At 37.9% G+C, this 12,793-nt stretch overlaps 1 long non-coding RNA gene across 1 annotated transcript; it reads right to left on the reverse strand.

Annotated features, from left to right (window-relative positions):
* Nucleotides 1–618: 618 nt before the first annotated feature.
* Nucleotides 619–6,217, reverse strand: LOC135736184 (uncharacterized). The gene is made up of 5 exons (XR_010527830.2): nt 6,112–6,217; nt 5,372–5,415; nt 5,250–5,293; nt 5,104–5,155; nt 619–965 (listed from the first exon to the last, which is right to left on the reverse strand). It is a non-coding gene; the product is annotated as an uncharacterized lncRNA (long non-coding RNA).
* Nucleotides 6,218–12,793: the final 6,576 nt, after the last annotated feature.

A 12,793-nucleotide genomic window follows, 5' to 3' on the forward strand; every position in this document is an offset into this window, starting at 1 on the left:
TAGCTCAATGAAACTCGAGTTGTTGGCATTAAAATGGGCCCTTACTGAAAAGTTTAGGGATTATCTGGTAGGACAGAAATGTATGGTGTATACTGATAATACCCATACAGAAATGTAATATATGTCAATATATGTAAATTACATATATAATATCAGTGCCCATGTATGTCTGCTGCATATATGAAAGTATATGCAAAATTCATATATGTAAAATATATAGACATATATGAAAAATATATTTCAAAATATAGCAAAAATGGCCGTTTTCATGTAAGTGCCATATATTTTCCCATATATGGACATACATGTGAAATATACGTAAGACACATATATGTATACATGCATATATGTACTTATTTCCATTGTACATACTTTCACTTATATTAGGGATACAAATATGCTTCTTATATGATGCCACCATGTACTTTCACTTATATTAGGGATACAAATATGCTTCTTATATGATGCCACCATGTACTTTCACTTATATTAGGGATACAAATATGCTTCTAATATGATGACACCATGTACTTTCACTTATATTAGTGGCACAACTATGTTTTTTTATACAGCCTGCACATATATTTGTACTCATTCTACAGAACACACAATTCCAAGTCTTTTCAAATACAACCTTTACTGCATTTTTTTCAGCACAGACTTGACAAGTACAAACAAGTACAGTACAAACTTTTCAAGTAAAAACTTTAACTTCATTTCACATCAACTTCAGACTTTTTTTTCTTTTTAAAGCCTTTTCAAAGCGCTCACTTTTTTCCCTCAGTATTACATTTTCAAACTTCTAGACACATTTAAAACATTCCCAAACTCTCTCGCTGGGGAAAAACACACTCATTTTTAGTAAACATTTTTCCTGGAAATTGCCAGTCTTAGCTCTGCCATCTTCCCATTCAGGTTCTGTTCCAATCTGGCCATCCGAAACGAGTGCTTTGACATAACTGCATCTGAGAAGGTACATTTTAAAGAAAAAGTTTTAGGTATAAAGCAGACAAAACACTGGTGGATAAACTTATCACAAAGATAAAAAAAAACTTTATTGCAGTTTCTTCTAGTGCAAGTCCGTAAAATTAAGTGACAAAGTACGTGAATAGGCAAGTAAGGCCACACTTAGTGCAAGCATGGCGGCCAGTTTTGCACCTATTTAATTTGCAGGCGAGATAGGGTCATAGTGCCAAACACCACCCTCCACCACCTCTCATCGAAACTATATTTTTTTACGCAGATTGTGAATTTGAAAACATACATTGAAAATTCTGTAGCCCCATGAATGATTGTCCATTTGTTGGCAGATATCTCCACGGGTGTGGTTCGAAAGCAGGGACTAAGCCGAAAGGGGTGGTGGTAGCACAGCAGTTAAGGAACCTGGGTAATTTTTTGGATAGTTCTGCGGAATGATTTAAAAATTTTTAAAAAATATATAAGAGAATTTAAGCCGTAAATATTACAAAATTGCATCTAAAATAGTTACTTTTTAAAGGCTTACAATGAAAATGAAAACACCAAATCAATCAAGTGCTCTGAATTAAATTGGACCAACACGAACCAGATAGATAGAATTATAGTTTGTATATAAAATTACATATATTATTGTTTATAGTGTTATAGCAGAATAAAAAGCTTGTGTTAAAGGGACATTCCACTTTTTTTGAAAATATGCTAATTTTTCAGCTCCCCTGAGTTAAACATTTGATTCTTACCGAGAAAATATACTCTCAAACAGGCATAATAATCAGTGACTTTGCTGATGTAACATGGCTGCAGCAGGCGTAGTGATATTACACACTGCCCGAAAATAGTCCCCTTGGTTACTTTCAATGGCAGGGGACTATTTTCGGGCAGTGCGTAATATCACTACGCCTGCTGCAGCCATGTTACATCAGCAAAGTCACTGATTATTACGCCTGTTTGAGAGTATATTTTCTTGGTAAGAATCAAATGTTTAATGTTACATCAGCAAAGTCACTAATTATTACGCCAGAATGAGAGTATAGGTATAACCATATCTGCCTAGAAAATAGCATCTTTTAATTTCCGTCGGTCTTAGTACACAATGTAATTACAGAAGAGTCTTAAGTTTTAAATAGGAAAAATATTGAAACTCTTTGGTTATTTTTAAGCACGATGATAATGGTCTGATCAGATTCAATGGATTGGATTGAATCAAATATTTAACTCTAGGGGAGCTGGAAAATGAGCATATTTTCATAAAAAGTGGAATGTCCCTTTAATACATTTTCTTTATGAAATTAGCATGTATGATAAATTTCATAATCTTTTTTACAACGCAATGTAAACAAAGGCTTTGAACAGGTTCAAGGAAAGAAAACCAGAAACTTTTGATGTTTTGCAAAGAACAGAAACAAAACCAGAAACTTTCCAAAAATATATGTTCTGGAACAAAACCATTAATTGAAAATAATGGTAACCGGTCAATAACGTTATTTTTTTCAGTTCTTTGACAAGATTTCTGTGCAATTTGACTCTGTGAAGTTCACTTCCGGTCGTCGTTGACTCAGAGAAATGAGAAGCTTGCCACCAGCAGGTAGCCTACTCAAGCCCAAGTCTCTAATGCTCAATCATAAGAGGTTAATATTGTAGGCTACCAAGTATCTCAAGATGTTTGTTTGTTTTTTTTTAATACTAATTAGTGGTGTAACGGATCGCAGTTGGTCAGTGATCTGTACAGATCACGACCCACAGTTCGGCTCGCATGCGATTTGCGGATTAATATGCAAATTTAAATAGGGTGAAAGTTGATCATTTGCACGTGTTTCAAAGGCTTGCAAATGTTAACACTTAAGTGATTTTAAACAATTTAACCACAAAAAGGCGCTAAAATAAACAATTTTCTGTACACACAGACGCACATGGATTTGAATGTGTCCAGCCCAACTCCAATTAGGGCTGTCACTTTTTATTCGATATTCGAATATGCATTCGAACAAGATGTGAAATATCCGTATTCGAACTATAAATAAACCATCCGGTTTTTAAAATACCATGTGTAGCGCATTTTTTTACGTAACACCTCGTAATAGGAAGGAGGCTGAGAGTGAGACCAACGACGGCAACTGTGCGCAAGAAAGGGAATCAAATTGGACCAACATGAACCTAATGTGCATGTTAAGATAGAATTATAGTTTGTATATAAAATGACATATTATTGTTTATATTAAATATTATAGCAGAATAAAAAGCTTGTGCTAATACGTTCACATTATGAAATTAGCATGTATGAAGATACTTTCATCATTTTTACAACGCAATGTAAACTTTATATTAAACAACAACAGCATTTGTCTTGTAAACGGATTTGAAATGATCATGTGCTGACTGTCACGCGTCACATAGACAACAGAGTCAAGTGAGATCTGCTTAACTTAGCGGTAAGTTTAATTTTTTCTCAAATATCAAAGGGTTTGTGCACTCTTTAAAACCGGTCAAGCAAACAGCACGCGCAGGGTTAATGTACTTGTCAATGACGGCTCACAAACGCGTGGGATAGGCTATGTGTGTGTGCTTGTTGTCAAAGATATTACTTCTCACAAACACGCTCAAGCGCGGGATATGTTTGCTTGTCAATGACGCGCATTAAATCCGCTGAGTTTTCCGCCGAAATCTGCGGGCGCGAATTCCGTTTGGGCTTCCTGCTGCTGTTTAAGTTATTGTCTGTACCTGTTCTGAATAGTTTTTTCATATAAGTTGTTATTTATAAGTTGATTACCTGCCGTTTCAAAAGTAAAAAAAGTAATTCAGACAGTCCTGTTTATGACTTTCACTGTTAATAAATTTGTGATTGAATCTCCATTATGGTGTTTTTTTTTTTTTGATGAGCGCGGGGGGCACCTAGATATTCGCATATATTCGGATCCATTGCATGACATTCGATATCCGTTCGAATTTGATTTTACTCAAAAGTTACAGCCCTAACTCCAATCAAACATGATTATCCCTATGCCCTTCAAAGATCAGAACTCTTGATGTATAAAATACATTTGGCGAATAAAGCACGGAAAAACATCGTAATTTTCACTTTATGTGGAGTGACTGTTTATGCAGCATCTTCTTCCTGAAGCGCCGTTTGGAATTCGTCCTCCGTCTGTGTGTGTGTGCGTGTGTTTAAGTGCACTCATTCAACAAATGTAGGCATGTCAGTTATGCCGCTTACATAATTTAGCCTTTTTAATGTTCGATGACACGATAGAGCCTTAACTTATTAGTCTACATCATTTTTCTTAAGTTTAATGTCCTAATGATCAGCCTACTTATTTTTATGTCCCACAGTTGACATGGAACGTTATTAACCGGTTCGGGAACTTTATTTTTTGTTCTAACCGGTTCAGGAACGTCAACTTTAGGGTTGAACCAAAAACCGGAAACGTTAAAATACTGTTTCTGTTTGGAACGAACCAATTGGGGAAAAAAATTCAGGTTCAAAGCCCTGATGTAAACTTTTTATATTAAACAACAACAGCATTTGTCTTGTAAACTGATTTAAAATGATCACGTGCTTACTGTCGCATGTCACATAGACGACAGAGTGAAGTAAGATCTGCTTAACTCAGCGGTAAGTTTTATTTCTCAAATATCAATGGTTTGTGCTCTCTATCATTTAAAACAGTCAAGCAAACAGCACGAGCAGGGTTAATGTATATGCACACGCGCATACATAGGCTATGTATGTGTGCTTGTTGTCAGTGACGATTACTTTTCAGAAACACGCTCAAGCGCGGGATATGTGTGCTTGATTTTTCTCAAAAGTGACAGCCCTAATAAGATCCTTTATAAAGATAATACATTACTCGTATACAGACAGGAGCCATCTTAGAAAACAGTCTCGATTAGTCGAGCAACGAATGTCGTGCTATATACATTAGACACCCCTATAATCCCTCCCTCAATGGAAAAGCTAACCAAGCCAAAGTAAAGTGAGCTGACTCGACCTTACCTGTAGGGTACTATGCAATGGAAAAGCGCCATTAGGGTGCAAAACCCCTTTAACTATAAAACAGGGTTAAAATGACGTGCTGTCTCTGATATATTATATATAACTACAATATAAAAACGTAAGATTTACATTACCATAACATCTTCACTCTGAAGAGTCGCTCAGCTTCTTCTAACTCAGTCAAGTCTTTTAGAGAGTGATAGAGGAAATTGAGATTAGTAGCTACTGAATACACTACAGTTTATACATTTAGTACATTACTTAATTACTTGCCATTTACCTTTTATTATGTACCGTGACTGGATAATCCATCCATTCGCTGACCTTTAATAAAAAAATACAAAGATAAACTTAATAATTTACACCTGTCACCGGTATCAACTGGCAGAAATTCACTCTTACCATACAGCATATGTGAAAGAACTCAGAAAATCACTCTGATGGGCCTACAAAAAGAGAAATAATAAAAGGGAAAAACACTGCGATTAGGCAAGGTTTAAGCCAAACATTAGTTGTAATTTTGGTGAGGTAGTATTGACTTCAGCCATGTCAAGCTATAAGTGCTTGCCTGCTTGCAATGTCTGCTTAAACACAAACATAACCCTCTCACTAAAATAAAAGTATAACTCTTACATAAAAATAAATATAAGGAATGTCAAAATGCATTAGATATGAACCTTTTAAATATATTATCTAAAACACACCACCTGTTGCCAGAAAGCTGTATTTATGTAACAGTTACATTAACAATGTCTGTGAAAATGTCTGTACACGTTATTTTTCTAGAATTATTTCTCAAGTGACTGTTTTAAACAAATTGTATTTTGTAAATTATGAGTTAACTGCATAAATAAGTGCCTTATTAATCACTGTTCCTTTAAGAACATGCTTCATAAGGTTAACCAGAATAATATAAACTGAAAGATTCTGAACAGTTTTGTGCATTGTGCAATAACATTAAATTAAGACATATTTACAAAAACACCCAAGAAAAATTAAGGATCAAACCATAGTAAACCGCAAGCTACAAGATTACTACGACAAAAACTTGCAAACCTCCCCTAACAATAATGATTAATTAGGCTGTAACAAACTAGACAGCAAGAAACTTATGCAAAATATATTAAATATTTAAAACTTACTTCTAAAACCCCGCTGTGCTGTTGTCATCTTCTCAGTCCTGTCAGATTTTCCCGGTCATTTTTGTTCTTCTGCGCTTTTGGCCTGAGTGGCGATTGGCAACTGAAGGGTCATTAGCGCCTCCTACTGGACTGGGTGTAGCGCATTCAATAGGCAGTGGAGGAAGTTTTTATTATGTTCTTTTGACTATTTATTATTAACTAAGCAATACATTTAACACGATTTAATAATAGGCTAATAATAATAATATGTAAATTCGCTTAACAAACACTATACTAAAAGATATAAAAGCAACCAAAAAATAACATTTGGTTATTTATTTATTTATTAACTTTACCAATCCCTGCACAAATAAAATAAAAAACTAAAATAAAATAAAATAATAAAATAAAAATAATAATGTAATTGAGTTGTGATTATTAATAATAATCAGTATCAACTTATCACTGTTTGTTAATATACACAGACTTAGCTGGCAGTTTTCTGAACTAATGCAGTCATTTTTGTTCAAAGTAATTAAAATAGCTGTTGATTCCCCATAATGATCATACATTTCAAATCTTCTTGAACACTCACTTACATATTTAAAGATGATCTGACCAGATAATTTTTACTTGCTGAATAAAAGCAAAAACCTGTCTGATGGTGATCCTGGGGGGGTCTTTAGGTCACAAAACTAACAGGACTTCATAATATAGTATTTTTAATACAATAATGCAGTGCTTTCTTTGTCATTTTTGACAAATACATCCACAAAGTACCATAACCATATGCCACAGCTTTAAAAATGCATCAGTATCACATGCATGTATGTTTACATACATTTATTAAATATGTGGAAAACAAATATGTATGTCACATATTTATAATTAATGTTGTCCATATATGCAAGAAACCAATATTATACTGTAATATATGCAGATATATGGTATCATATATTGATGACACCAAATATGTTTTTCACATGTTTGGACATATAAATGTTCATATATGTTGCAGGCATATATTGTGTTCTCAGATAAGTCAAATATATGTATAGATATGTGGAAAACAAATATGTATGTCACATATTTATAATTAATATTGTCCATATATGCGAGAAACCAATACTATACTGTAATATATGCAGATATATGGTATCATATATTGATGAAACCAAATATTTTTTTCACATGTTTGGACATATAAATGTTCATATATGTTGCAGGCATATATTGTGTTCTCAGATAAGTCAAATATATGTATAGATATATGTCATACTATGTAAAATATAAGTACATATATGGCCATATATTAAATTTTTGTATGGGTAACCCATTGAGTTATTTGAAGACCGCCAAACTCGGTGCTCTGGAACAACGTTGGGCCTCACAGTTGGCCGCTTTTGATTTCGACATCCGATATCGGCCGGGCCGGGTGAATGGCAATGCGGATGCATTGTCTAGACAATATCCAGTGGCACTTCCCGTACAGCCAGATTGTGGAACAATTTTGCCAGGGGTACTGGTAGAATTGTTGGATAGACAGGGGCCAGTGGAGGTAGAACAGAGTATGATCTCGGCCTTTTCCAAGACATCACATCTAGAGTTACAACAAGCACAGGGACAAGATTCAGTTATTGGTCCTGTTTTAGGCTTTTTTTCTTCACATGTTTACCCTACCAAGGAACAACGTAGTACCATGTCTAGGAGTAGCCTGGAATTGCTCTGTCAGTGGAGCCGGTTGTTCATAAAGGATGACTTGTTGTATCGCCATTTAAAGTTACCTGATGGAGGTGAAGTTGTGGCTCAGCTGGTGTTGCCAAGAGTTTTACAGGCAGAGGTTTTTGAGCAATTACATGGGGCACATGGTCACCAAGGTAGGGAACGCACCTACGAGTTAATACGCCGTCGGTGTTATTGGCCTGGAATGGAGGCCGAGGTGCGGGCGAAGTGTCATGAGTGTAGGCAATGTGCAGTTGCAAAGGCAAATCAGCCACTAGCCCACGCAGCAATGGGCCATTTGTTGGCATCAAGGCCAAACCAGATCTTGGCAGTCGATTTTACCACCTTGGAGCGGGCCAGTGATGGCCGAGAGCATGTTTTGGTGATGACAGACGTCTTCTCAAAGTATACTCAGGCTGTCCCCACACGGGACCAGACTGCGACTACGGTTGCTAACGTCTTGGTTCATGAGTGGTTTTACAAGTTCGGTGTACCAGCACAAATTCATTCGGATCAAGGGCGATGTTTTGAGGGGGCTGTGGTGTCCCAGCTTTGTCAGTGGTATGGTGTGCAGAAGACTCGCACTACCCCATATCACCCTCAGGGGAATGGGCAGTGCGAGCGCTTTAATAGGACCCTCCATGACTTACTGCGTACACTGTCAGTCGAACAGAAACGCTGTTGGACTCGTCATCTCGCGCAAGTATGTTATGCATACAATACTACTCCCCACCAGACTACAAGGGAGTCACCATACTTTTTGATGTTCGGTCAAGCTCCTAAACTTCCAGTTGACTTTTTGCTCGCAGGTGTAGAGGAACCCGTTGGGGGACAAGTGAGTGATTGGGTAAAAGAACATGGAGATACCCTGAGAGTAACATACAGGAGAGTTCGAGCAAGGTTGGATAGAGCTGCAGGTCTGCGTAAAATGCGCCACGACCAGGAAAGGAGTGAGGTGAGGTTACAGGAAGGTCAGGAAGTGTATGTATGGGACCTTGGCATTCGGGGTCGTCATAAAATTCAAAATCATTGGTCTAGTCTACGCTATAGGGTTGTTAGGGCTCCTAGGGGAGACGGGGGAGTATATACCATAGCGCAGATAGGCGATCCCTCCCGGACAAAGCAGGTACACAGGTCTTACCTGAAGCCAGCCTCAAATGTTGTGTGCCCAGACCCCGTGGCTGATCCTGGGTTAGGACCGTTCGAAGACGAGGATGAGCTTTTCGTCTCAGGGGAGACAGCTGGTGAGGGGGAGGTGATTGTTATTGAGGTAGTTTCCCCAGTTCCCAGTGTAGTGGAAGTTGGCCAGTTACCAGAGGAAGAACCTGTGATAGAAGAGAGCAGGGAGTCTAGGGTTGAGGTGCCGGTGCTGAGTGGGGACCCCCTTGTTCAACCAAGGGAGGAAGGGAGGCGCAAAACCACTCGAGCAACTGCAGGGAGGCATGCAAACCCTTACCGTTTACCAAGGGCTGTGATACAGGTTCAGAGTGTACAAGGGAGCCAAGAGTCTGGAAACCTCCCAGAGCCACCCAATCAGAATCAAGGGCCCCCTTTTCGACCATGGCTTTAAGCTGTATCATCGGGACGATGATAGAAAAGCTGGGGGTAGAATGTAATGGGGTGAGCTTAGAGGGGCGTGTCAGTTGACTTTGTGATGGAGCCGGACGGAAGTTGAGCGCACGGACCCTTTAAAAGTGGGGAACATTCCTTTCTTCGGGTTCTCTCTGTTTTGGGAAACTGGCTGTAGTGGAGGTGTGTAACGACTCCCTTACCTGTGTAAGCACGAGGTTTATACCTTTTTCGGACCTCTCTTAGTCGCGCTGAACACCAAGGTAGTTCCCGCATCAAACTTTTATTTCATCTGCGTGACATTGTCCGCTATTGTGCAACAGAGGAACGCTGATTTTCTGCGCTGTGCGTGGGCCTGTGGGTACTTCCAAATCATTTACAGTCGGTATGTATCGAATCAATTGGTAGTGTTAGTTTACTGATTGTTTTCATAAAAAGCGGGTATTTTATGGAGGCTCGTTTATTTAGTGTGATCCAGATTTATGAATGGTGCTTTGACATTGCTGGGGGGCCTGATCAAGGTGCGCTACAGGTATGTGGTGTTATTATTTTATGAATATTAAGTTTCAGTGTTATTTTAGTTAGTAAAAAAATATAAGGTTGATGGCGAACTTGTGTTATAGAGGGCTGCTGTTTCGCTGCTGTGGAATTTACAGTCGTTGGACATTCCTGTTGATGCCCTCAATCTTCTGACGTTTCATCCTGTGTGTGTGTGCGTGTAGACCCCAAAGCCATTTGTTTTGAGAATAATGGCTGGCTGATGAAGTTATTGGCTGGCTAGCCGGCTCAGCCGAAACCTAAATGGCTGCTGCAGCCGCCGAACTTTTCATAGCTGCAAATGGCTGAAGCTGCCACATGTCTACAGATGTCTACGTTATACTGATTAACAGTTTTGGGAAAATTACTTACAAAGTGTAATACATTATATATTACAAATTACTGTCATTTGAAAGTAATTAGTCACATTACAATATTACTGTCTCTGAACTGTAATGAGTTACGTTACTTTTGAGTTACTTTCATAAAAATAACAGAAGTATGACTAATTATAAAATGTTAAAATGTAGTTTATTGCTGCATAAATCTAGAAGTTTTGTGTTTGCCCTCGAGCTTTGAATAGGCACAGTGAAGACTTATGGCAAAATACAATAACAATCACTGTCAGAATTATAAACATAGACAAATGATCTGGTAAAAGTCTGGTAAATTATGGTACACATAACCAAACACAATAGAGCTAGAGCCCACTATAATGCTACCTATAGACTAATAACATGGCAAAACACGCAACCTCTTTTCATTTCTATTCTTTAATTCACTTTTAATTCAGATTCACAGCACAAACCTGGCATGCACTGGGTTGAATGAATGAATGAATATAGGTTCCCATACAAAGGTTGGTAAAAACTTTTAACATTGATGTTTAAAAGTCTACACTAATTTTACGTTGTAGTTTTGGTTGCGGTTTGTAATAAAACTGTAGATAGCATAGCAATAGCCTAGCAATCTATTATGTATCTGGACTGTAACCATAGCAACGTTAGCTTACCTTGTCATTGCTGGTGTGATATGGATTTTACTGGCAAGCTTTTAAAAAGTCTCTTTACTTCTGGGGTTCAAGCAGCATGGGAGACCGATAGAAAGAACTTTCTGTTGCTTTTACTTAGTGCTCTCATTCGCAGAATTATGTGTGTGCGACGCTACCGGACCTGATTGCGACCACTTTAGTCAATGTACAGCCACGGACTTCCCAGAAGAAACGCTCTTATAAGAAACGCGTCTATATTTGACTTCACCGATTCCAAATCGCAGTTCCAATACAAAATTAAAGTAAAAATGAACATGCTGCATACATCACCCGGAAACAGACATACAACATTTTACCGGCAGCTTTTTCCTGTGTGGATGCTGGTCGCGCGCATTGGTCAAAAATAAAAATAACACGGTCTATTTTTGAAATGCATTGTCGTGACGCGCACGTTACTAATGCATCACTTCTTCTGTACGGAAAACGAGCAATTTTAATTTCCCAATCCGAAGACTGCAGCCTCCGGAGGTCGCATTTTTACGCTGCCTACGTCATCAACACTGTCTTATTTCAAAATATCAACAATTATAAAGTTTATTCTTATTATAAGTTAATCGTAAATTGTTTTAATATGCGTATGGCTTGCGAATGTAATGCTCAGTTAACTTAAATAAACCAGGCTTGATGACGTTTGCAGCCTGCATATGCAACCTCCACAGGTTGCAACCCTTGTGTATTGTAGCAACGAGCGAGCACAAGACTGTGCTGTTATGAAACCAATCGGAAAATGGATCTTGTGTATTGTTTATATATTTTGTGTGTGTATGTCTTTATGTGATAGAATTATTATTTTATTGCAAATAATTCTAGCCGGCTCAGCCAAACTTTATCAGCTGGCGGCTCAATTTGGCTTAGGAAATTATTGGCTGATGGCGGCTGAACTTCTAAATGGCGCAAATGGTGGCGCCTGGCGGCGGCTTCGGGGTCTATGTGCGTGCGCATGTGTGTGTGTGTGTGTGTGTGTGTGTGTGTGTGTGTGTGTGTGTGTGCGCGTGTGTGTGTGTGTGTTTAGCAATGATGTGTGACTGCGTGGAGTATTAGGTTTAGCTGTTAAATTGTGTATTGGTGTTTTGTTTGTTTAACCCCATATGTGTATTTTGAGAGGTCACACGGGTATAAGACCATTTATTATTCTGTACATCTGACTCATATAAGTGACCTGGGGAATTTGTATTGCCTATTTCATTTATAATCCTTTTTTTGTTTCTTTTTTTTGTGTGGAGGTTGGTTTCTCTAATTGAAATGGTTTGTTTCACTAACTGGAAGTGATTGGTTTTTTTATTTTGTGTGTGGGATTTTCTTTCTTTATATTGGTACCAATTTTTACTATTATTGTGTGATTCATTAACTCAGGGTATCTATGAGACAAATGGTCTAAGAACTAAGTGTCCCCCACATATGGTATGGACGCTGTGTAGTGTGTTTACGCCTTTTATGTGAATGTGGATGTTTGTATTTTTATACCACTAAATTAAAGATTGAATAAGCACACCCTTGTTGTCTTCCTCCATTTGGTTGGGGGGCCTGTTGTAAGGGGAATTGAATATGAATACCCCTTTGTTACATATAACTTGACACTGTCACATAAGCAAAACAAAGAGGGCTGAACTATGATAATGTTGGTCTGGTTTACATTACCAATCCCAGGAAGTAAACTGTTGCCTACAACTGTTTTTTTGAAGTCCTAGAACGTTCGAGACGATAACTCGCATCATCGTTTTCTTTGAGGTATGTACTTTTTGAATATTGTTAGCATGGACTAATACACACCTACACACAAAAGGATGTTTAAAAACATGAATATTACAATAGATGCTCTTTAAG

The sequence above is a fragment of the Paramisgurnus dabryanus genome, chromosome 10 (assembly GCF_030506205.2).
Source record: "Paramisgurnus dabryanus chromosome 10, PD_genome_1.1, whole genome shotgun sequence".
In the NCBI taxonomy this organism is placed as follows: Eukaryota; Metazoa; Chordata; class Actinopteri; order Cypriniformes; family Cobitidae; genus Paramisgurnus; species Paramisgurnus dabryanus.